Source organism: Stegodyphus dumicola, chromosome 3, assembly GCF_044657685.1.
Source record: "Stegodyphus dumicola isolate Sdum_Otavi_A_Nest chromosome 3, ASM4465768v1".
NCBI classification, from domain to species: Eukaryota; Metazoa; Arthropoda; class Arachnida; order Araneae; family Eresidae; genus Stegodyphus; species Stegodyphus dumicola.
Window position 1 is genome coordinate 12,359,208 of NC_140770.1, and position 25,425 is coordinate 12,384,632.

The following is a 25,425-nucleotide window of genomic DNA, read 5'->3' on the forward strand; positions in this document are numbered from 1 at the left end:
CAATATGTTGCTCTCGAAGAGTACATCAATTTAAAAAAAATGTTTCTCTCTAGGATCAATAGGACCCGACTTTCATAGGGTCAAAGTTCACGAATTTGACACATTTCGGCCGCGACAATTCCCTTTAACCGTTGCACCGAATTTCAAACCGCTCACACAGTACTTCCCATGGAGACACATGAACAATCCCCCGCAAGCGTTTTCTCGTAGCTCAATTTTTGACCCCGGCGCAAGCGACCGAAATTTCGATGGGGGCCGTCCCAATGGTCACGGAAATGGGCCAAACTTTGACCCCCCATATCTCGGGCCCTAATTGTCCGATCGACTTGAAATTCGAAACATGGCCTAACAGGGTTTCGGCCTTCCTCCCCATGCTCGCCAATCGCGGCTCACCATGGGGGTCCGGGCCTTTTCGCCGTAACGCTAAAACAAAAACTCGCGAATATCTCAGAAACGGTTCGATAAAATGTCGCAAATTTTGTTGTGAAAGGGCTCCCTACATTTACCTACAAACCCTCCAAATTTGGTGGTCCTAGCTTCCATAGTTTTTTTATGGCGAATTTTTGAATGTTTAAAAAATAGCCCAAAAATCGAACGGAAATTCCCTACAGAAACTCCATTCGCGAATTTTAAAAATCCGAGATAGCCAAAATGTTGCTCTCAGTACATCAATTTAAACAAAAAGTTTCTCTCTAGGCCCAGTAGGACCCGACTTTCATAGGGTCAAATTTCACGAATTTGACACATTTCGGCCGCGACAATTCCCTATAACCGTTCCACCGAATTTCAAACCGCTCACACAGTACTTCCCATTGAGACACATGAACAATCCCCCGCAAGCGTTTTCTCCTAGCTCAATTTTTGACCCCGGCGCAAGCGACCGAAATTTCGATGGGGGCCGTCCCAATGGTCACGGAAATGGGCCAAACTTTGACCCCCCATATCTCGGGCCCTAATTGTCCGATCGACTTGAAATTTGAAACGTGGCCTAACAGGGTTTGGCCTTCCTCCCCATGCTCGCCAATCGCGGCTCACCATGGGGGGTCCGGGCCTTTTCGCCGTAATTTTAAAACAAAAACTCGCGAATATCTCCGAAACGGTTCGATAGAATGTCGCAAATTTTGGTGTGAAAGGGCTCCTTAGATTTACCTACAAACTCTCCAAATTTGGTGGTCGTAGCTTCCATACCTTTTTTATGGCGAATTTTTGAAGGTTTAAAAAATAGCCCAAAAATCGAACGGAAATTCCCTACAGAAACTCCATTCGCGAATTTTAAAAATCCGAGATAGCCAAAATGTTGCTCTCAGTACATCAATTTAAAAAAAAAGTTTCTCTCTAGGCCCAATAGGACCCGAATTTCATAGGGTCAAAGTTCACGAATTTGACACATTTCGGTCGCGACAATTCCCTATAAACTTTGCACCGAATTTCAAACCGCTCACGCAGTACTTCCCATTGAGGCACATGAGCAATCCCCCGCAAGCGTTTTGTCGTAGCTCAATTTTTGACCCCGGCGCATGCGACCGAAATTTCGATGGCGGACGTCCCAATGGTCACGGAAATGGGCCAAACTTTGACCCCCATATCTCGGGCCCTAATTGTCCGATCGACTTGAAATTTGAAACATGGTCTAACAGGGTTTCGGCCTTCCTCCCCATGCTCGCCAAACGCTGCTCACCATGGGGGGTCCGGGCCTTTTCGCCGTAATGTTAAAACAAAAACTCGCGAATATCTCATAAACGGTTCGATAGAATGTCGCAAATTTTGGTGTGAAAGGGCTCCCTACATTTACCTACAAACCCTCCAAATTTGGTGGTCCTAGCTTCCATAGTTTTTTATGGCGAATTTTTGAAGTTTTAAAAAATAGCCCAAAAATCGAACGGAAATTCCCTACAGAAACTCCATTCGCGAATTTTCAAAATCCGAGATAGCCAATATGTTGCTCTCGAAGAGTACATCAATTTAAAAAAAATGTTTCTCTCTAGGATCAATAGGACCCGACTTTCATAGGGTCAAAGTTCACGAATTTGACACATTTCGGCCGCGACAATTCCCTTTAACCGTTGCACCGAATTTCAAACCGCTCACACAGTACTTCCCATGGAGACACATGAACAATCCCCCGCAAGCGTTTTGTCGTAGCTCAATTTTTGACCCCGGCGCAAGCGACCGAAATTTCGATGGGGGCCGTCCCAATGGTCACGGAAATGGGCCAAACTTTGACCCCCATATCTCGGGCCCTAATTGTCCGATCGACTTGAAATTTGAAACATGGTCTAACAGGGTTTCGGCCTTCCTCCCCATGCTCGCCAGACGCGGCTCACCATGGGGGGTCCGGGCCTTTTCGCCGTAATGTTAAAACAAAAACTCGCGAATATCTCATAAACGGTTCGATAGAATGTCGCAAATTTTGGTGTGAAAGGGCTCCCTACATTTACCTACAAACCCTCCAAATTTGGTGGTCCTAGCTTCCATAGTTTTTTTATGGCGAATTTAAGAATGTTTAAATAATAGACCAAAAATCGAACGGAAATTCCCTACAGAAACTCCATTCGCGAATTTTAAAAATCCGAGATAGCCAAATTGTTGCTCTCGAAGAGTACATCAATTTAAACAAAAAGTTTCTCTCTAGGCCCAGTAGGACCCGACTTTCATAGGGTCAAATTTCACGAATTTGACACATTTCGGCCGCGACAATTCCCTATAACCGTTGCACCGAATTTCAAACCGCTCACACAGTACTTCCCATTGAGACACATGAACAATCCCCCGCAAGCGTTTTCTCGTAGCTCAATTTTTGACCACGGCGCAAGCGACCGAAATTTCGATGGGGGTTCTCCCAATGGTCACGGAAATGGGCCAAATTTTGACCCCCCATATCTCGTGCCCTAATTGTCCGATCGACTTGAAATTCGAAACATGGCCTAACAGGGTTTCGGCTTTCCTCCCCATGCTCGCCGATCGCGGCTCACCATGGGGGGTCCGGGCCTTTTCGCCGTAATGTTAAAACAAAAACTCGCGAATATCTCAGAAACGGTTCGATAGAATGTCGTAAATTTTGGTGTGAAAGGGCTCCCTACATTTACCTACAAACCCTCCAAATTTGGTGGTCCTAGCTTCTATAGTTTTTTTATGGCGAATTTTTGAAGGTTTAAAAAATAGCCCAAAAATCGAACGGAAATTCCCTACAGAAACTCCATTCGCGAATTTTCAAAATCCGAGATAGCCAATATGTTGCTCTCGAAGAGTACATCAATTTAAAAAAAATGTTTCTCTCTAGGATCAATAGGACCCGACTTTCATAGGGTCAAAGTTCACGAATTTGACACATTTCGGCCGCGACAATTCCCTTTAACCGTTGCACCGAATTTCAAACCGCTCACACAGTACTTCCCATGGAGACACATGAACAATCCCCCGCAAGCATTTTCTCGTAGCTCAATTTTTGACCCCGGCGCAAGCGACCGAAATTTCGATGGGGGCCGTCCCAATGGTCACGGAAATGGGCCAAACTTTGACCCCCCATATCTCGGGCCCTAATTGTCCGATCGACTTGAAATTCGAAACATGGCCTAACAGGGTTTCGGCCTTCCTCCCCATGCTCGCCAATCGCGGCTCACCATGGGGGTCCGGGCCTTTTCGCCGTAAAGCTAAAACAAAAACTCGCGAATATCTCAGAAACGGTTCGATAAAATGTCGCAAATTTTGTTGTGAAAGGGCTCCCTACATTTACCTACAAACCCTCCAAATTTGGTGGTCCTAGCTTCCATAGTTTTTTTATGGCGAATTTTTGAATGTTTAAAAAATAGCCCAAAAATCGAACGGAAATTCCCTACAGAAACTCCATTCGCGAATTTTAAAAATCCGAGATAGCCAAAATGTTGCTCTCAGTACATCAATTTAAACAAAAAGTTTCTCTCTAGGCCCAGTAGGACCCGACTTTCATAGGGTCAAATTTCACGAATTTGACACATTTCGGCCGCGACAATTCCCTATAACCGTTGCACCGAATTTCAAACCGCTCACACAGTACTTCCCATTGAGACACATGAACAATCCCCCGCAAGCGTTTTCTCCTAGCTCAATTTTTGACCCCGGCGCAAGCGACCGAAATTTCGATGGGGGCCGTCCCAATGGTCACGGAAATGGTCCAAACTTTGACCCCCCATATCTCGGGCCCTAATTGTCCGATCGACTTGAAATTCGAAACCTGGCCTAACAGGGTTTCGGCCTTCCTCCCCATGCTCGCCAATCGCGGCTCACCATGGGGGGTCCGGGCCTTTTCGCCGTAACGCTAAAACAAAAACTCGCGAATATCTCAGAAACGGTTCGATAGAATGTCGCAAATTTTGGTGTGAAAGGGCTCCCTACATTTACCTACAAACCCTCCAAATTTGGTGGTCCTAGCTTCCATAGTTTTTTATGGCGAATTTTTGAAGGTTTAAAAAATAGCCCAAAAATCGAACGGAAATTCCCTACAGAAACTCCATTCGCGAATTTTCAAAATCCGAGATAGCCAATATGTTGCTCTCGAAGAGTACATCAATTTAAAAAAAATGTTTCTCTCTAGGATCAATAGGAACCGACTTTCATAGGGTCAAAGTTCACGAATTTGACACATTTCGGCCGCGACAATTCCCTTTAACCGTTGCACCGAATTTCAAACCGCTCACACAGTACTTCCCATGGAGACACATGAACAATCCCCCGCAAGCGTTTTCTCGTAGCTCAATTTTTGACTCCGGCGCAAGCGACCGAAATTTCGATGGGGGCCGTCCCAATGGTCACGGAAATGGGCCAAACTTTGACCCCCCATATCTCGGGCCCTAATTGTCCGATCGACTTGAAATTCGAAACATGGCCTAACAGGGTTTCGGCCTTCGTCCCCATGCTCGCCAATCGCGGCTCACCATGGGGGGTCCGGGCCTTTTCGCCGTAACGCTAAAACAAAAACTCGCGAATATCTCAGAAACGGTTCGATAGAATGTCGCAAATTTTGGTGTGAAAGGGCTCCCTACATTTACCTACAAACCCTCCAAATTTGGTGGTCCTAGCTTCCATAGTTTTTTATGGCGAATTTTTGAATGTTTAAAAAATAGCCCAAAAATCGAACGTAAATTCCCTACAGCAACTCCATTCGCGAATTTTAAAAATCCGAGATAGCCAAAATGTTGCTCTCAGTACATCAATTTAAAAAAAAAGTTTCTCTCTAGGCCCAATAGGACCCGACTTTCATAGGGTCAAAGTTCACGAATTTGACACATTTCGGCCGCGACAATTCCCTATAACCGTTGCACCGAATTTCAAACCGCTCACACATTACTTCCCATTGAGACACATGAACAATCCCCCGCAAGCGTTTTCTCGTAGCTCAATTTTTGACCCCGGCGCAAGCGACCGAAATTTCGATGGGGGACGTCCCAATGGTCACGGAAATGGGCCAAACTTTGACCCCCCATATCTCGGGCCCTAATTGTCCGATCGACTTGAAATTTGAAACATGGTCTAACAGGGTTTCGGCCTTCCTCCCCATGCTCGCCAAACGCTGCTCACCATGGGGGGTCCGGGCCTTTTCGCCGTAATGTTAAAACAAAAACTCGCGAATATCTCATAAACGGTTCGATAGAATGTCGCAAATTTTGGTGTGAAAGGGCTCCCTACATTTACCTACAAACCCTCCAAATTTGGTGGTCCTAGCTTCCATAGTTTTTTTATGGCGAATTTATGAATGTTTAAAAAATAGCCCAAAAATCGAACGGAAATTCCCTACAGAAACTCCATTCGCGAATTTTAAAAATCCGAGATAGCCAAAATGTTGCTCTCAGTACATCAATTTAAAAAAAAAGTTTCTCTCTAGGCCCAATAGTACCCGACTTTCATAGGGTCAAATTTCACGAATTTGACACATTTCGGCCGCGACAATTCCCTATAACCGTTGCACCGAATTTCAAACCGCTCACACAATACTTCCCATTGAAACACATGAACAATTCCCCGCAAGCGTTTTCTCGTAGCTCAATTTTTGACCCCGGCGCAAGCGACCGAAATTTCGATGGGGGTCGTCCCAATGGTCACGGAAATGGGCCAAATTTTGACCCCCCCCATATCTCGTGCCCTAATTGTCCGATCGACTTGAAATTCGAAACATGGCCTAACAGGGTTTCGGCCTTCCTCCCCATGCTCGCCAATCGCGGCTCACCATGGGGGGTCCGGACCTTTTCGCCGTAATGTTAAAACAAAAACTCGCGAATATCTCAGAAACGGTTCGATAGAATGTCGCAAATTTTGGTGTGAAAGGGCTCCTTAGATGTACCTACAAACTCTTCAAATTTGGTGGTCCTAGCTTCCATAGCTTTTTTATGGCGAATTTTTGAATGTTTAAAAAATAGCCCAAAAATCGAACGGAAATTCCCTACAGAAACTCCATTCGCGAATTTTAAAAATCCGAGATAGCCAAAATGTTGCTCTCAGTACATCAATTTAAAAAAAAAGTTTCTCTCTAGGTCCAATAGGACCCGACTTTCATAGGGTCAAAGTTCACGAATTTGACACATTTCGGCCGCGACAATTCCCTATAACCGTTGCACCGAATTTCAAACCGCTCACACAGTACTTCCCATTGAGACACATGAACAATCCCCCGCAAGCGTTTTCTCGTAGCTCAATTTTTGACCCCGGCGCAAGCGACCGAAATTTCGATGGGGGACGTCCCAATGGTCACGGAAATGGGCCAAACTTTGACCCCCCATATCTCGGGCCCTAATTGTCCGATCGACTTGAAATTTGAAACATGGCCTAACAGGGTTTCGGCCTTCCTCCCCATGCTCGCCAATCGCGGCTCACCATGGGGGGTCCGGGCCTTTTCGCCGTAATTTTAAAACAAAAACTCGCGAATATCTCAGAAACGGTTCGATAGAATGTCGCAAATTTTCGTGTGAAAGGGCTCCTTAGATTTACCTACAAACTCTCCAAATTTGGTGGTCCTAGCTTCCATATTTTTTTTATGGCGAATTTTTGAATGTTTAAAAAATAGCCCAAAAATCGAAAGGAAATTCCCTACAGAAACTCCATTCGCGAATTTTAAAAATCCGAGATAGCCAAAATGTTGCTCTCAGTACATCAATTTAAAAAAAAAGTTTCTCTCTAGGCCCAATAGGACCCGAATTTCATAGGGTCAAAGTTCACGAATTTGACACATTTCGGTCGCGACAATTCCCTATAACCTTTGCACCGAATTTCAAACCGCTCACGCAGTACTTCCCATTGAGACACATGAGCAATCCCCCGCAAGCGTTTTGTCGTAGCTCAATTTTTGACCCCGGCGCATGCGACCGAAATTTCGATGGCGGACGTCCCAATGGTCACGGAAATGGGCCAAACTTTGACCCCCATATCTCGGGCCCTAATTGTCCGATCGACTTGAAATTTGAAACATGGTCTAACAGGGTTTCGGCCTTCCTCCCCATGCTCGCCAAACGCGGCTCACCATGGGGGGTCCGGGCCTTTTCGCCGTAATGTTAAAACAAAAACTCGCGAATATCTCATAAACGGTTCGATAGAATGTCGCAAATTTTGGTGTGAAAGGGCTCCCTACATTTACCTACAAACCCTCCAAATTTGATGGTCCTAGCTTCCATAGTTTTTTTATGGCGAATTTATGAATGTTTAAAAAATAGCCCAAAAATCGAACGGAAATTCCCTACAGAAACTCCATTCGCGAATTTTAAAAATCCGAGATAGCCAAAATGTTGCTCTCGAAGAGTACATCAATTTAAACAAAAAGTTTCTCTCTAGGCCCAGTAGGACCCGACTTTCATAGGGTCAAATTTCACGAATTTGACACATTTCGGCCGCGACAATTCCCTATAACCGTTGCACCGAATTTCAAACCGCTCACACAATACTTCCCATTGAAACACATGAACAATTCCCCGCAAGCGTTTTTTCGTAGCTCAATTTTTGACCCCGGCGCAAGCGACCGAAATTTCGATGGGGGTCGTCCCAATGGTCACGGAAATGGGCCAAATTTTGACCCCCCATATCTCGTGCCCTAATTGTCCGATCGACTTGAAATTCGAAACATGGCCTAACAGGGTTTCGGCCTTCCTCCCCATGCTCGCCAATCGCGGCTCACCATGGGGGGTCCGGACGTTTTCGCCGTAATGTTAAAACAAAAACTCGCGAATATCTCAGAAACGGTTCGATAGAATGTCGCAAATTTTGGTTTGAAAGGGCTCCTTAGATGTACCTACAAACTCTTCAAATTTGGTGGTCCTAGCTTCCATAGCTTTTTTATGGTGAATTTTTGAATGTTTAAAAAATAGCCCAAAAATCGAACGGAAATTCCCTACAGAAACTCCATTCGCGAATTTTAAAAATCCGAGATAGCCAAAATGTTGCTCTCAGTACATCAATTTAAAAAAAAAGTTTCTCTCTAGGCCCAATAGGACCCGACTTTCATAGGGTCAAAGTTCACGAATTTGACACATTTCGGCCGCGACAATTCCCTATAACCGTTGCACCGAATTTCAAACCGCTCACACAGTACTTCCCATTGAGACACATGAACAATCCCCCGCAAGCGTTTTCTCGTAGCTCAATTTTTGACCCCGGCGCAAGCGACCGAAATTTCGATGGGGGACGTCCCAATGGTCACGGAAATGGGCCAAACTTTGACCCCCCATATCTCGGGCCCTAATTGTCCGATCGACCTGAAATTTGAAACATGGCCTAACAGGGTTTCGGCCTTCCTCCCCATGCTCGCCAATCGCGGCTCACCATGGGGGGTCCGGGCCTTTTCGCCGTAACGCTAAAACAAAAACTCGCGAATATCTCAGAAACGGTTCGATAGAATGTCGCAAATTTTGGTGTGAAAGGGCTCCTTAGATTTACCTACAAACTCTCCAAATTTGGTGGTCCTAGCTTCCATATTTTTTTTATGGCGAATTTTTGAAGGTTTAAAAAATAGCCCAAAAATCGAACGGAAATTCCCTACAGAAACTCCATTCGCGAATTTTAAAAATCCGAGATAGCCAAAATGTTGCTCTCCAAGAGTACATCAATTTAAAAAAAAAAGTTTCTCTCTAGGCCCAGTAGGACCCGACTTTCATAGGGTCAAATTTCACGAATTTGACACATTTCGGCCGCGACAATTCCCTATAACCGTTGCACCGAATTTCAAACCGCTCACACAATACTTCCCATTGAGACACATGAACAATCCCCCGCAAGCGTTTTCTCGTAGCTCAATTTTTGACCCCGGCGCAAGCGACCGAAATTTCGATGGGGGACGTCCCAATGGTCACGGAAATGGGCCAAACTTTGACCCCCCATATCTCGGGCCCTAATAGTCCGATCGACTTGAAATTTGAAACGTGGCCTAACAGGGTTTGGCCTTCCTCCCCATGCTCGCCAATCGCGGCTCACCATGGGGGGTCCGGGCCTTTTCGCCGTAATGTTAAAACAAAAACTCGCGAATATCTCCGAAACGGTTCGATAGAATGTCGCAAATTTTCGTGTGAAAGGGCTCCTTAGATTTACCTACAAACTCTCCAAATTTGGTGGTCCTAGCTTCCATATTTTTTTTATGGCGAATTTTTGAAGGTTTAAAAAATAGCCCAAAAATCGAACGGAAATTCCCTACAGAAACTCCATTCGCGAATTTTAAAAATCCGAGATAGCCAAAATGTTGCTCTCAGTACATCAATTTAAAAAAAAAGTTTCTCTCTAGGCCCAATAGGACCCGAATTTCATAGGGTCAAAGTTCACGAATTTGACACATTTCGGTCGCGACAATTCCCTATAACCTTTGCACCGAATTTCAAACCGCTCACGCAGTACTTCCCATTGAGACACATGAGCAATCCCCCGCAAGCGTTTTGTCGTAGCTCAATTTTTGACCCCGGCGCATGCGACCGAAATTTCGATGGCGGACGTCCCAATGGTCACGGAAATGGGCCAAACTTTGACCCCCATATCTCGGGCCCTAATTGTCCGATCGACTTGAAATTTGAAACATGGTCTAACAGGGTTTCGGCCTTCCTCCCCATGCTCGCCAAACGCGGCTCACCATGGGGGGTCCGGGCCTTTTCGCCGTAATGTTAAAACAAAAACTCGCGAATATCTCATAAACGGTTCGATAGAATGTCGCAAATTTTGGTGTGAAAGGGCTCCCTACATTTACCTACAAACCCTCCAAATTTGGTGGTCCTAGCTTCCATAGTTTTTTTATGGCGAATTTATGAATGTTTAAAAAATAGCCCAAAAATCGAACGGAAATTCCCTACAGAAACTCCATTCGCGAATTTTAAAAATCCGAGATAGCCAAAATGTTGCTCTCCAAGAGTACATCAATTTAAACAAAAAGTTTCTCTCTAGGCCCAGTAGGACCCGACTTTCATAGGGTCAAATTTCACGAATTTGACACATTTCGGCCGCGACAATTCCCTATAACCGTTGCACCGAATTTCAAACCGCTCACACAATACTTCCCATTGAAACACATGAACAATTCCCCGCAAGCGTTTTCTCGTAGCTCAATTTTTGACCCCGGCGCAAGCGACCGAAATTTCGATGGGGGTCGTCCCAATGGTCACGGAAATGGGCCAAATTTTGACCCCCCATATCTCGTGCCCTAATTGTCCGATCGACTTGAAATTCGAAACATGGCCTAACAGGGTTTCGGCCTTCCTCCCCATGCTCGCCAATCGCGGCTCACCATGGGGGGTCCGGACCTTTTCGCCGTAATGTTAAAACAAAAACTCGCGAATATCTCAGAAACGGTTCGATAGAATGTCGCAAATTTTGGTGTGAAAGGGCTCCTTAGATGTACCTAGCAACTCTTCAAATTTGGTGGTCCTAGCTTCCATAGCTTTTTTATGGCGAATTTTTGAATGTTTAAAAAATAGCCCAAAAATCGAACGGAAATTCCCTACAGAAACTCCATTCGCGAATTTTAAAAATCCGAGATAGCCAAAATGTTGCTCTCAGTACATCAATTTAAAAAAAAAGTTTCTCTCTAGGCCCAATAGGACCCGACTTTCATAGGGTCAAAGTTCACGAATTTGACACATTTCGGCCGCGACAATTCCCTATAACCGTTGCACCGAATTTCAAACCGCTCACACAGTACTTCCCATTGAGACACATGAACAATCCCCCGCAAGCGTTTTCTCGTAGCTCAATTTTTGACCCCGGCGCAAGCGACCGAAATTTCGATGGGGGACGTCCCAATGGTCACGGAAATGGGCCAAACTTTGACCCCCCATATCTCGGGCCCTAATTGTCCGATCGACTTGAAATTTGAAACATGGCCTAACAGGGTTTCGGCCTTCCTCCCCATGCTCGCCAATCGCGGCTCACCATGGGGGGTCCGGGCCTTTTCGCCGTAATGTTAAAACAAAAACTCGCGAATATCTCCGAAACGGTTCGATAGAATGTCGCAAATTTTCGTGTGAAAGGGCTCCTTAGATTTACCTACAAACTCTCCAAATTTGGTGGTCCTAGCTTCCATATTTTTTTTATGGTGAATTTTTGAAGGTTTAAAAAATAGCCCAAAAATCGAACGGAAATTCCCTACAGAAACTCCATTCGCGAATTTTAAAAATCCGAGATAGCCAAAATGTTGCTCTCAGTACATCAATTTTAAAAAAAAGTTTCTCTCTAGGCCCAATAGGACCCGAATTTCATAGGGTCAAAGTTCACGAATTTGACACATTTCGGTCGCGACAATTCCCTATAACCTTTGCACCGAATTTCAAACCGCTCACGCAGTACTTCCCATTGAGACACATGAGCAATCTCCCGCAAGCGTTTTGTCGTAGCTCAATTTTTGACCCCGGCGCATGCGACCGAAATTTCGATGGCGGACGTCCCAATGGTCACGGAAATGGGCCAAACTTTGACCCACATATCTCGGGCCCTAATTGTCCGATCGACTTGAAATTTGAAACATGGTCTAACAGGGTTTCGGCCTTCCTCCCCATGCTCGCCAAACGCGGCTCACCATGGGGGGTCCGGGCCTTTTCGCCGTAATGTTAAAACAAAAACTCGCGAATATCTCATAAACGGTTCGATAGAATGTCGCAAATTTTGGTGTGAAAGGGCTCCCTACATTTACCTACAAACCCTCCAAATTTGGTGGTCCTAGCTTCCATAGTTTTTTTATGGCGAATTTATGAATGTTTAAAAAATAGCCCAAAAATCGAACGGAAATTCCCTACAGAAACTCCATTCGCGAATTTTAAAAAACCGAGATAGCCAAAATGTTGCTCTCGAAGAGTACATCAATTTAAACAAAAAGTTTCTCTCTAGGCCCAGTAGGACCCGACTTTCATAGGGTCAAATTTCACGAATTTGACACATTTCGGCCGCGACAATTACCTATAACCGTTGCACCGAATTTCAAACCGCTCACACAATACTTCCCATTGAAACACATGAACAATTCCCCGCAAGCGTTTTCTCGTAGCTCAATTTTTGACCCCGGCGCAAGCGACCGAAATTTCGATGGGGGTCGTCCCAATGGTCACGGAAATGGGCCAAATTTTGACCCCCCATATCTCGTGCCCTAATTGTCCGATCGACTTGAAATTCGAAACATGGCCTAACAGGGTTTCGGCCTTCCTCCCCATGCTCGCCAATCGCGGCTCACCATGGGGGGTCCGGACCTTTTCGCCGTAATGTTAAAACAAAAACTCGCGAATATCTCAGAAACGGTTCGATAGAATGTCGCAAATTTTCGTGTGAAAGGGCTCCTTAGATTTACTTACAAACTCTCCAAATTTGGTGGTCCTAGCTTCCATATTTTTTTTATGGCGAATTTTTGAAGGTTTAAAAAATAGCCCAAAAATCGAACGGAAATTCCCTACAGAAACTCCATTCGCGAATTTTAAAAATCCGAGATAGCCAAAATGTTGCTCTCAGTACATCAATTTAAAAAAAAAGTTTCTCTCTAGGCCCAATAGGACCCGAATTTCATAGGGTCAAAGTTCACGAATTTGACACATTTCGGTCGCGACAATTCCCTATAACCTTTGCACCGAATTTCAAACCGCTCACGCAGTACTTCCCATTGAGACACATGAGCAATCCCCCGCAAGCGTTTTGTCGTAGCTCAATTTTTGACCCCGGCGCATGCGACCGAAATTTCGATGGCGGACGTCCCAATGGTCACGGAAATGGGCCAAACTTTGACCCCCATATCTCGGGCCCTAATTGTCCGATCGACTTGAAATTTGAAACATGGTCTAACAGGGTTTCGGCCTTCCTCCCCATGCTCGCCAAACGCGGCTCACCATGGGGGGTCCGGGCCTTTTCGCCGTAATGTTAAAACAAAAATTCGCGAATATCTCATAAACGGTTCGATAGAATGTCGCAAATTTTGGTGTGAAAGGGCTCCCTACATTTACCTACAAACCCTCCAAATTTGGTGGTCCTAGCTTCCATAGTTTTTTTATGGCGAATTTATGAATGTTTAAAAAATAGCCCAAAAATCGAACGGAAATTCCCTACAGAAACTCCATTCGCGAATTTTAAAAATCCGAGATAGCCAAAATGTTGCTCTCGAAGAGTACATCAATTTAAACAAAAAGTTTCTCTCTAGGCCCAGTAGGACCCGACTTTCATAGGGTCAAATTTCACGAATTTGACACATTTCGGCCGCGACAATTCCCTATAACCGTTGCACCGAATTTCAAACCGCTCACACAGTACTTCCCATTGAAACACATGAACAATTCCCCGCAAGCGTTTTCTCGTAGCTCAATTTTTGACCCCGGCGCAAGCGACCGAAATTTCGATGGGGGTCGTCCCAATGGTCACGGAAATGGGCCAAATTTTGACCCCCCATATCTCGTGCCCTAATTGTCCGATCGACTTGAAATTCGAAACATGGCCTAACAGGGTTTCGGCCTTCCTCCCCATGCTCGCCAATCGCGGCTCACCATGGGGGGTCCGGACCTTTTCGCCGTAATGTTAAAACAAAAACTCGCGAATATCTCAGAAACGGTTCGATAGAATGTCGCAAATTTTGGTGTGAAAGGGCTCCTTAGATGTACCTACAAACTCTTCAAATTTGGTGGTCCTAGCTTCCATAGCTTTTTTATGGCGAATTTTTGAATGTTTAAAAAATAGCCCAAAAATCGAACGGAAATTCCCTACAGAAACTCCATTCGCGAATTTTAAAAATCCGAGATAGCCAAAATGTTGCTCTCAGTACATCAAATTAAAAAAAAAGTTTCTCTCTAGGCCCAATAGGACCCGACTTTCATAGGGTCAAAGTTCACGAATTTGACACATTTCGGCCGCGACATTTCCCTATAACCGTTGCACCGAATTTCAAACCGCTCACACAGTACTTCCCATTGAGACACATGAACAATCCCCCGCAAGCGTTTTCTCGTAGCTCAATTTTTGACCCCGGCGCAAGCGACCGAAATTTCGATGGGGGACGTCCCAATGGTCACGGAAATGGGCCAAACTTTGACCCCCCATATCTCGGGCCCTAATTGTCCGATCGACTTGAAATTTGAAACATGGCCTAACAGGGTTTCGGCCTTCCTCCCCATGCTCGCCAATCGCGGCTCACCATGGGGGGTCCGGGCCTTTTCGCCGTAATGTTAAAACAAAAACTCGCGAATATCTCCGAAACGGTTCGATAGAATGTCGCAAATTTTCGTGTGAAAGGGCTCCTTAGATTTACCTACAAACTCTCCAAATTTGGTGGTCCTAGCTTCCATATTTTTTTTATGGCGAATTTTTGAATGTTTAAAAAATAGCCCAAAAATCGAACGGAAATTCCCTACAGAAACTCCATTCGCGAATTTTAAAAATCCGAGATAGCCAAAATGCTGCTCTCAGTACATCAATTTAAAAAAAAAGTTTCTCTCTAGGCCCAATAGGACCCGAATTTCATAGGGTCAAAGTTCACGAATTTGACACATTTCGGTCGCGACAATTCCCTATAACCTTTGCACCGAATTTCAAACCGCTCACGCAGTACTTCCCATTGAGACACATGAGCAATCCCCCGCAAGCGTTTTGTCGTAGCTCAATTTTTGACCCCGGCGCATGCGACCGAAATTTCGATGGCGGACGTCCCAATGGTCACGGAAATGGGCCAAACTTTGACCCCCATATCTCGGGCCCTAATTGTCCGATCGACTTGAAATTTGAAACATGGTCTAACAGGGTTTCGGCCTTCCTCCCCATGCTCGCCAAACGCGGCTCACCATGGGGGATCCGGGCCTTTTCGCCGTAATGTTAAAACAAAAACTCGCGAATATCTCATAAACGGTTCGATAGAATGTCGCAAATTTTGGTGTGAAAGGGCTCCCTACATATACCTACAAACCCTCCAAATTTGGTGGTCCTAGCTTCCATAGTTTTTTATGGCGAATTTATGAATGTTTAAAAAATAGCCCAAAAATCGAACGGAAATTCCCTACAGAAACTCCATTCGCGAATTTTAAAAATCCGAGATAGCCAAAATGTTGCTCTCGAAGAGTACATCAATTTAAACAAAAAGTTTCTCTCTAGGCCCAGTAGGACCCGACTTTCATAGGGTCAAATTTCACGAATTTGACACATTTCGGCCGCGACAATTCCCTATAACCGTTGCACCGAATTTCAAACCGCTCACACAGTACTTCCCATTGAGACACATGAACAATCCCCCGCAAGCGTTTTCTCGTAGCTCAATTTTTGACCACGGCGCAAGCGACTGAAATTTCGATGGGGGTTCTCCCAATGGTCACGGAAATGGGCCAAATTTTGACCCCCCATATCTCGTGCCCTAATTGTCCGATCGACTTGAAATTCGAAACATGGCCTAACAGGGTTTCGGCTTTCCTCCCCATGCTCGCCGATCGCGGCTCACCATGGGGGGTCCGGGCCTTTTCGCCGTAATGTTAAAACAAAAACTCGCGAATATCTCAGAAACGGTTCGATAGAATGTCGCAAATTTTGGTGTGAAAGGGCTCCTTAGATTTACCTACAAACTCTCCAAATTTGGTGGTCCTAGCTTCCATAGTTTTTTTATGGCGAATTTTTGAAGGTTTAAAAAATAGCCCAAAAATCGAACGGAAATTCCCTACAGAAACTCCATTCGCGAATTTTAAAAATCCGAGATAGCCAAAATGTTGCTCTCAGTACATCAATTTAAAAAAAAAGTTTCTCTCTAGGCCCAATAGGACCCGAATTTCATAGGGTCAAAGTTCACGAATTTGACACATTTCGGTCGCGACAATTCCCTATAACCTTTGCACCGAATTTCAAACCGCTCACGCAGTACTTCCCATTGAGACACATGAGCAATCCCCCGCAAGCGTTTTGTCGTAGCTCAATTTTTGACCCCGGCGCATGCGACCGAAATTTCGATGGCGGACGTCCCAATGGTCACGGAAATGGGCCAAACTTTGACCCCCATATCTCGGGCCCTAATTGTCCGATCGACTTGAAATTTGAAACATGGTCTAACAGGGTTTCGGCCTTCCTCCCCATGCTCGCCAAACGCGGCTCACCATGGGGGATCCGGGCCTTTTCGCCGTAATGTTAAAACAAAAACTCGCGAATATCTCATAAACGGTTCGATAGAATGTCGCAAATTTTGGTGTGAAAGGGCTCCCTACATATACCTACAAACCCTCCAAATTTGGTGGTCCTAGCTTCCATAGTTTTTTATGGCGAATTTATGAATGTTTAAAAAATAGCCCAAAAATCGAACGGAAATTCCCTACAGAAACTCCATTCGCGAATTTTAAAAATCCGAGATAGCCAAAATGTTGCTCTCGAAGAGTACATCAATTTAAACAAAAAGTTTCTCTCTAGGCCCAGTAGGACCCGACTTTCATAGGGTCAAATTTCACGAATTTGACACATTTCGGCCGCGACAATTCCCTATAACCGTTGCACCGAATTTCAAACCGCTCACACAGTACTTCCCATTGAGACACATGAACAATCCCCCGCAAGCGTTTTCTCGTAGCTCAATTTTTGACCACGGCGCAAGCGACTGAAATTTCGATGGGGGTTCTCCCAATGGTCACGGAAATGGGCCAAATTTTGACCCCCCATATCTCGTGCCCTAATTGTCCGATCGACTTGAAATTCGAAACATGGCCTAACAGGGTTTCGGCTTTCCTCCCCATGCTCGCCGATCGCGGCTCACCATGGGGGGTCCGGGCCTTTTCGCCGTAATGTTAAAACAAAAACTCGCGAATATCTCAGAAACGGTTCGATAGAATGTCGCAAATTTTGGTGTGAAAGGGCTCCTTAGATTTACCTACAAACTCTCCAAATTTGGTGGTCCTAGCTTCCATAGTTTTTTTATGGCGAATTTTTGAAGGTTTAAAAAATAGCCCAAAAATCGAACGGAAATTCCCTACAGAAACTCCATTCGCGAATTTTAAAAATCCGAGATAGCCAAAATGTTGCTCTCAGTACATCAATTTAAAAAAAAAGTTTCTCTCTAGGCCCAATAGGACCCGAATTTCATAGGGTCAAAGTTCACGAATTTGACACATTTCGGTCGCGACAATTCCCTATAACCTTTGCACCGAATTTCAAACCGCTCACGCAGTACTTCCCATTGAGACACATGAGCAATCCCCCGCAAGCGTTTTGTCGTAGCTCAATTTTTGACCCCGGCGCATGCGACCGAAATTTCGATGGCGGACGTCCCAATGGTCACGGAAATGGGCCAAACTTTGACCCCCATATCTCGGGCCCTAATTGTCCGATCGACTTGAAATTTGAAACATGGTCTAACAGGGTTTCGGCCTTCCTCCCCATGCTCGCCAAACGCGGCTCACCATGGGGGGTCCGGGCCTTTTCGCCGTAATGTTAAAACAAAAACTCGCGAATATCTCATAAACGGTTCGATAGAATGTCGCAAATTTTGGTGTGAAAGGGCTCCCTACATTTACCTACAAACCCTCCAAATTTGGTGGTCCTAGCTTCCATAGTTTTTTTATGGCGAATTTATGAATGTTTAAAAAATAGCCCAAAAATCGAACGGAAATTCCCTACAGAAACTCCATTCGCGAATTTTAAAAATCCGAGATAGCCAAAATGTTGCTCTCGAAGAGTACATCAATTTAAACAAAAGGTTTCTCTCTAGGCCCAGTAGGACCCGACTTTCATAGGGTCAAATTTCACGAATTTGACACATTTCGGCCGCGACAATTCCCTATAACCGTTGCACCGAATTTCAAACCGCTCACACAGTACTTCCCATTGAGACACATGAACAATCCCCCGCAAGCGTTTTCTCGTAGCTCAATTTTTGACCCCGGCGCAAGCGACCGAAATTTCGATGGGGGTCGTCCCAATGGTCACGGAAATGGGCCAAACTTTGACCCCCATATCTCGGGCCCTAATTGTCCGATCGACTTGAAATTTGAAACATGGTCTAACAGGGTTTCGGCCTTCCTCCCCATGCTCGCCAAACGCGGCTCACCATGGGGGGTCCGGGCCTTTTCGCCGTAATGTTAAAACAAAAACTCGCGAATATCTCATAAACGGTTCGATAGAATGTCGCAAATTTTGGTGTGAAAGGGCTCCCTACATTTACCTACAAACCCTCCAAATTTGGTGGTCCTAGCTTCCATAGTTTTTTTATGGCGAATTTATGAATGTTTAAAAAATAGCCCAAAAATCGAACGGAAATTCCCTACAGAAACTCCATTCGCGAATTTTAAAAATCCGAGATAGCCAAAATGTTGCTCTCGAAGAGTACATCAATTTAAACAAAAAGTTTCTCTCTAGGCCCAGTAGGACCCGACTTTCATAGGGTCAAATTTCACGAATTTGACACATTTCGGCCGCGACAATTCCCTATAACCGTTGCACCGAATTTCAAACCGCTCACACAGTACTTCCCATTGAGACACATGAACAATCCCCCGCAAGCGTTTTCTCGTAGCTCAATTTTTGACCCCGGCGCAAGCGACCGAAATTTCGATGGGGGTCGTCCCAATGGTCACGGAAATGGGCCAAATTGTGACCCCACATATCTCGGACCCTAATTGTCCGATCGACTTGAAATTTGAAACGTGGCCTAACAAGGTTTCGGCCTTCCTCCCCATGCTCGCCAATCGCGGCTCACCATGGGGGGTCCGGGCCTTTTCGCCGTAACGCTAAAACAAAAACTCGCGAATATCTCAGAAACGGTTCTATAGAATGTCGCAAATTTTGGTGTGAAAGGGCTCCCTACATTTACCTACAAACCCTCCAAATTTGGTGGTCCTAGCTTCCATAGTTTTTTTATGGCGAATTTTTGAATGTTTAAAAAATAGCCCAAAAATCGAACGGAAATTCCCTACAGAAACTCCATTCGCGAATTTTAAAAATCCGAGATAGCCAAAATGTTGCTCTCGAAGAGTACATCAATTTAAAAAAAAAAGTTTCTCTCTAGGCCCAGTAGGACCCGACTTTCATAGGGTCAAATTTCACGAATTTGACACATTTCGGCCGCGACAATTCCCTATAACCGTTGCACCGAATTTCAAACCGCTCACACAACACTTCCAATTGAAACACATGAACAATTCCCCGCAAGCGTTTTCTCGTAGCTCAATTTTTGACCCCGGCGCAAGCGACCGAAATTTCGATGGGGTCGTCCCAATGGTCACGGAAATGGGCCAAATTTTGATCCCCCATATCTCGTGCCCTAATTGTCCGATCGACTTGAAATTCGAAACATGGCCTAACAGGGTTTCGGCCTTCCTCCCCATGCTCTCCAATCGCGGCTCACCATGGGGGGTCCGGACCTTTTCGCCGTAATGTTAAAACAAAAACTCGCGAATATCTCAGAAACGGTTCGATAGAATGTCGCAAATTTTGGTGTGAAAGGGCTCCTTAGATGTACCTACAAACTCTTCAAATTTGGTGGTCCTAGCTTCCATAGCTTTTTTATGGCGAATTTTTGAATGTTTAAAAAATAGCCCAAAAATCGAACGGAAATTCCCTACAGAAACTCCATTCGCGAATTTTAAAAATCCGAGATAGCCAAAATGTTGCTCTCAGTACATCAATTTAAAAAAAAAGTTTCTCTCTAGGCCCAATAGGACCCGACTTTCATAGGGTCAAAGTTCACGAATTTGACACATTTCGGCCGCGACAATTCCCTATAACCGTTGCACCGAATTTCAAACCGCTCACACATTACTTCCCATTGAGACACATGAACAATCCCCCGCAAGCGTTTTCTCGTAGCTCAATTTTTGACCCCGGCGCAAGCGACCGAAATTTCGATGGGGGACGTCCCAATGGTCACGGAAATGGGCCAAACTTTGACCCCCCATATCTCGGGCCCTAATTGTCCGATCGACTTGAAATTTGAAACGTGGCCTAACAGGGTTTGGCCTTCCTCCCCATGCTCGCCAATCGCGGCTCACCATGGGGAATCCGGGCCTTTTCGCCGTAATTTTAAAACAAAAACTCGCGAATATCTCCGAAACGGTTCGATAGAATGTCGCAAATTTTCGTGTGAAAGGGCTCCTTAGATTTACCTACAAACTCTCCAAATTTGGTGGTCCTAGCTTCCATACCTTTTTTATGGCGAATTTTTGAAGGTTTAAAAAATAGCCCAAAAATCGAACGGAAATTCCCTACAGAAACTCCATTCGCGAATTTTAAAAATCCGAGATAGCCAAAATGTTGCTCTCAGTACATCAATTTAAAAAAAAAAGTTTCTCTCTAGGCCCAATAGGACCCGAATTTCATAGGGTCAAAGTTCACGAATTTGACACATTTCGGTCGCGACAATTCCCTATAACCTTTGCACCGAATTTCAAACCGCTCACGCAGTACTTCCCATTGAGACACATGAGCAATCCCCCGCAAGCGTTTTGTCGTAGCTCAATTTTTGACCCCGGCGCATGCGCCCGAAATTTCGATGGCGGACGTCCCAATGGTCACGGAAATGGGCCAAACTTTGACCCCCATATCTCGGGCCCTAATTGTCCGATCGACTTGAAATTTGAAACATGGTCTAACAGGGTTTCGGCCTTCCTCCCCATGCTCGCCAAACGCGGCTCACCATGGGGGGTCCGGGCCTTTTCGCCGTAATGTTAAAACAAAAACTCGCGAATATCTCATAAACGGTTCGATAGAATGTCGCAAATTTTGGTGTGAAAGGGCTCCCTACATTTACCTACAAACCCTCCAAATTTGGTGGTCCTAGCTTCCATAGTTTTTTTATGGCGAATTTATGAATGTTTAAAAAATAGCCCAAAAATCGAACGGAAATTCCCTACAGAAACTCCATTCGCGAATTTTAAAAATCCGAGATAGCCAAAATGTTGCTCTCGAAGAGTACATCAATTTAAAAAAAAAGTTTCTCTCTAGGCCCAGTAGGACCCGACTTTCATAGGGTCAAATTTCACGAATTTGACACATTTCGGCCGCGACAATTCCCTATAACCGTTGCACCGAATTTCAAACCGCTCACACAGTACTTCCCATTGAGACACATGAACAATCCCCCGCAAGCGTTTTCTCGTAGCTCAATTTTTGACCCCGGCGCAAGCGACCGAAATTTCGATGGGGGCCGTCCCAATGTTAACGGAAATGGGCCAAACTTTGACCCCCCATATCTCGGGCCCTAATTGTCCGATCGACTTGAAATTCGAAACATGGCCTAACAGGGTTTCGGCCTTCCTCCCCATGCTCGCCAATCGCGGCTCACCATGGGGGGTCCGGGCCTTTTCGCCGTAACGCTAAAACAAAAACTCGCGAATATCTCAGTAACGGTTCGATAGAATGTCGCAAATTTTGGTGTGAAAGGGCTCCCTACATTTACCTACAAACCCTCCAAATTTGGTGGTCCTAGCTTCCATAGTTTTTTTATGGCGAATTTTTGAATGTTTAAAAAATAGCCCAAAAATCGAACGGAAATTCCCTACAGAAACTCCATTCGCGAATTTTAAAAATCCGAGATAGCCAAAATGTTGCTCTCGAAGAGTACATCAATTTAAAAAAAAAGTTTCTCTCTAGGCCCAGTAGGACCCGACTTTCATAGGGTCAAATTTCACGAATTTGACACATTTCGGCCGCGACAATTCCCTATAACCGTTGCACCGAATTTCAAACCGCTCACACAATACTTCCCATTGAAACACATGAACAATTCCCCGCAAGCGTTTTCTCGTAGCTCAATTTTTGACCCCGGCGCAAGCGACCGAAATTTCGATGGGGTCGTCCCAATGGTCACGGAAATGGGCCAAATTTTGATCCCCCATATCTCGTGCCCTAATTGTCCGATCGACTTGAAATTCGAAACATGGCCTAACAGGGTTTCGGCCTTCCTCCCCATGCTCGCCAATCGCGGCTCACCATGGGGGGTCCGGACCTTTTCGCCGTAATGTTAAAACAAAAACTCGCGAATATCTCAGAAACGGTTCGATAGAATGTCGCAAATTTTGGTGTGAAAGGGCTCCTTAGATGTACCTACAAACTCTTCAAATTTGGTGGTCCTAGCTTCCATAGCTTTTTTATGGCGAATTTTTGAATGTTTAAAAAATAGCCCAAAAATCGAACGGAAATTCCCTACAAAAACTCCATTCGCGAATTTTAAAAATCCGAGATAGCCAAAATGTTGCTCTCAGTACATCAATTTAAAAAAAAAGTTTCTCTCTAGGCCCAATAGGACCCGACTTTCATAGGGTCAAAGTTCACGAATTTGACACATTTCGGCCGCGACAATTCCCTATAACCGTTGCACCGAATTTCAAACCGCTCACACATTACTTCCCATTGAGACACATGAACAATCCCCCGCAAGCGTTTTCTCGTAGCTCAATTTTTGACCCCGGCGCAAGCGACCGAAATTTCGATGGGGGACGTCCCAATGGTCACGGAAATGGGCCAAACTTTGACCCCCCATATCTCGGGCCCTAATTGTCCGATCGACTTGAAATTTGAAACGTGGCCTAACAGGGTTTGGCCTTCCTCCCCATGCTCGCCAATCGCGGCTCACCATGGGGGGTCCGGGCCTTTTCGCCGTAATTTTAAAACAAAAACTCGCGAATATCTCAGAAACGGTTCGATAGAATGTCGCAAATTTTCGTGTGAAAGGGCTCCTTAGATTTACCTACAAACTCTCCAAATTTGGTGGTCCTAGCTTCCATACCTTTTTATGGCGAATTTTTGAAGGTTTAAAAAATAGCCCAAAAATCGAACGGAAATTCCCTACAGAAACTCCATTCGCGAATTTTAAAAATCCGAGATAGCCAAAATGTTGCTCTCGAAGAGTACATCAATTTAAAAAAAAAAGTTTCTCTCTAGGCCCAATAGGACCCGACTTTCATAGGGTCAAATTTCACGAATTTGACACATTTCGGCCGCGACAATTCCCTATAACCGTTGCACCGAATTTCAAACCGCTCACACAGTACTTCCCATTGAGACACATGAACAATCCCCCGCAAGCGTTTTCTCGTAGCTCAATTTTTGACCCCGGCGCAAGCGACCGAAATTTCGATGGGGGCCGTCCCAATGGTCACGGAAATGGGCCAAACTTTGACCCCCCATATCTCGGGCCCTAATTGTCCGATCGACTTGAAATTCGAAACATGGCCTAACAGGGTTTCGGCCTTCCTCCCCATGCTCGCCAATCGCGGCTCACCATGGGGGGTCCGGGCCTTTTCGCCGTAACCCTAAAACAAAAACTCGCGAATATCTCAGAAACGGTTCGATAGAATGTCGCAAATTTTGGTGTGAAAGGGCTCCCTAAATTTACCTACAAACCCTCCAAATTTGGTGGTCCTAGCTTCCATAGTTTTTTTATGGCGAATTTTTGAATGTTTAAAAAATAGCCCAAAAATCGAACGGAAATTCCCTACAGAAACTCCATTCGCGAATTTTAAAAATCCGAGATAGCCAAAATGTTGCTCTCGAAGAGTACATCAATTTAAAAAAAAAAGTTTCTCTCTAGGCCCAGTAGGACCCGACTTTCATAGGGTCAAATTTCACGAATTTGACACATTTCGGCCGCGACAATTCCCTATAACCGTTGCACCGAATTTCAAACCGCTCACACAATACTTCCCATTGAAACACATGAACAATTCCCCGCAAGCGTTTTCTCGTAGCTCAATTTTTGACCCCGGCGCAAGCGACCGAAATTTCGATGGGGTCGTCCCAATGGTCACGGAAATGGGCCAAATTTTGATCCCCCATATCTCGTGCCCTAATTGTCCGATCGACTTGAAATTCGAAACATGGCCTAACAGGGTTTCGGCCTTCCTCCCCATGCTCGCCAATCGCGGCTCACCATGGGGGGTCCGGACCTTTTCGCCGTAATGTTAAAACAAAAACTCGCGAATATCTCAGAAACGGTTCGATAGAATGTCGCAAATTTTGGTGTGAAAGGGCTCCTTAGATGTACCTACAAACTCTTCAAATTTGGTGGTCCTAGCTTCCATAGCTTTTTTATGGCGAATTTTTGAATGTTTAAAAAATAGCCCAAAAATCGAACGGAAATTCCCTACAGAAACTCCATTCGCGAATTTTAAAAATCCGAGATAGCCAAAATGTTGCTCTCAGTACATCAATTTAAAAAAAAAGTTTCTCTCTAGGCCCAATAGGACCCGACTTTCATAGGGTCAAAGTTCACGAATTTGACACATTTCGGCCGCGACAATTCCCTATAACCGTTGCACCGAATTTCAAACCGCTCACACATTACTTCCCATTGAGACACATGAACAATCCCCCGCAAGCGTTTTCTCGTAGCTCAATTTTTGACCCCGGCGCAAACGACCGAAATTTCGATGGGGGACGTCCCAATGGTCACGGAAATGGGCCAAATTGTGACCCCCCATATCTCGGGCCCTAATTGTCCGATCGACTTGAAATTTGAAACGTGGCCTAACAGGGTTTGGCCTTCCTCCCCATGCTCGCCAATCGCGGCTCACCATGGGGGGTCCGGGCCTTTTCGCCGTAATTTTAAAACAAAAACTCGCGAATATCTCCGAAACGGTTCGATAGAATGTCGCAAATTTTGGTGTGAAAGGGCTCCTTAGATTTACCTACAAACTCTCCAAATTTGGTGGTCCTAGCTTCCATACCTTTTTTATGGCGAATTTTTGAAGGTTTAAAAAATAGCCCAAAAATCGAACGGAAATTCCCTACAGAAACTCCATTCGCGAATTTTAAAAATCCGAGATAGCCAAAATGTTGCTCTCAGTACATCAATTTAAAAAAAAAGTTTCTCTCTAGGCCCAATAGGACCCGAATTTCATAGGGTCAAAGTTCACGAATTTGACACATTTCGGTCGCGACAATTCCCTATAACCTTTGCACCGAATTTCAAACCGCTCACGCAGTACTTCCCATTGAGACACATGAGCAATCCCCCGCAAGCGTTTTGTCGTAGCTCAATTTTTGACCCCGGCGCATGCGACCGAAATTTCGATGGCGGAC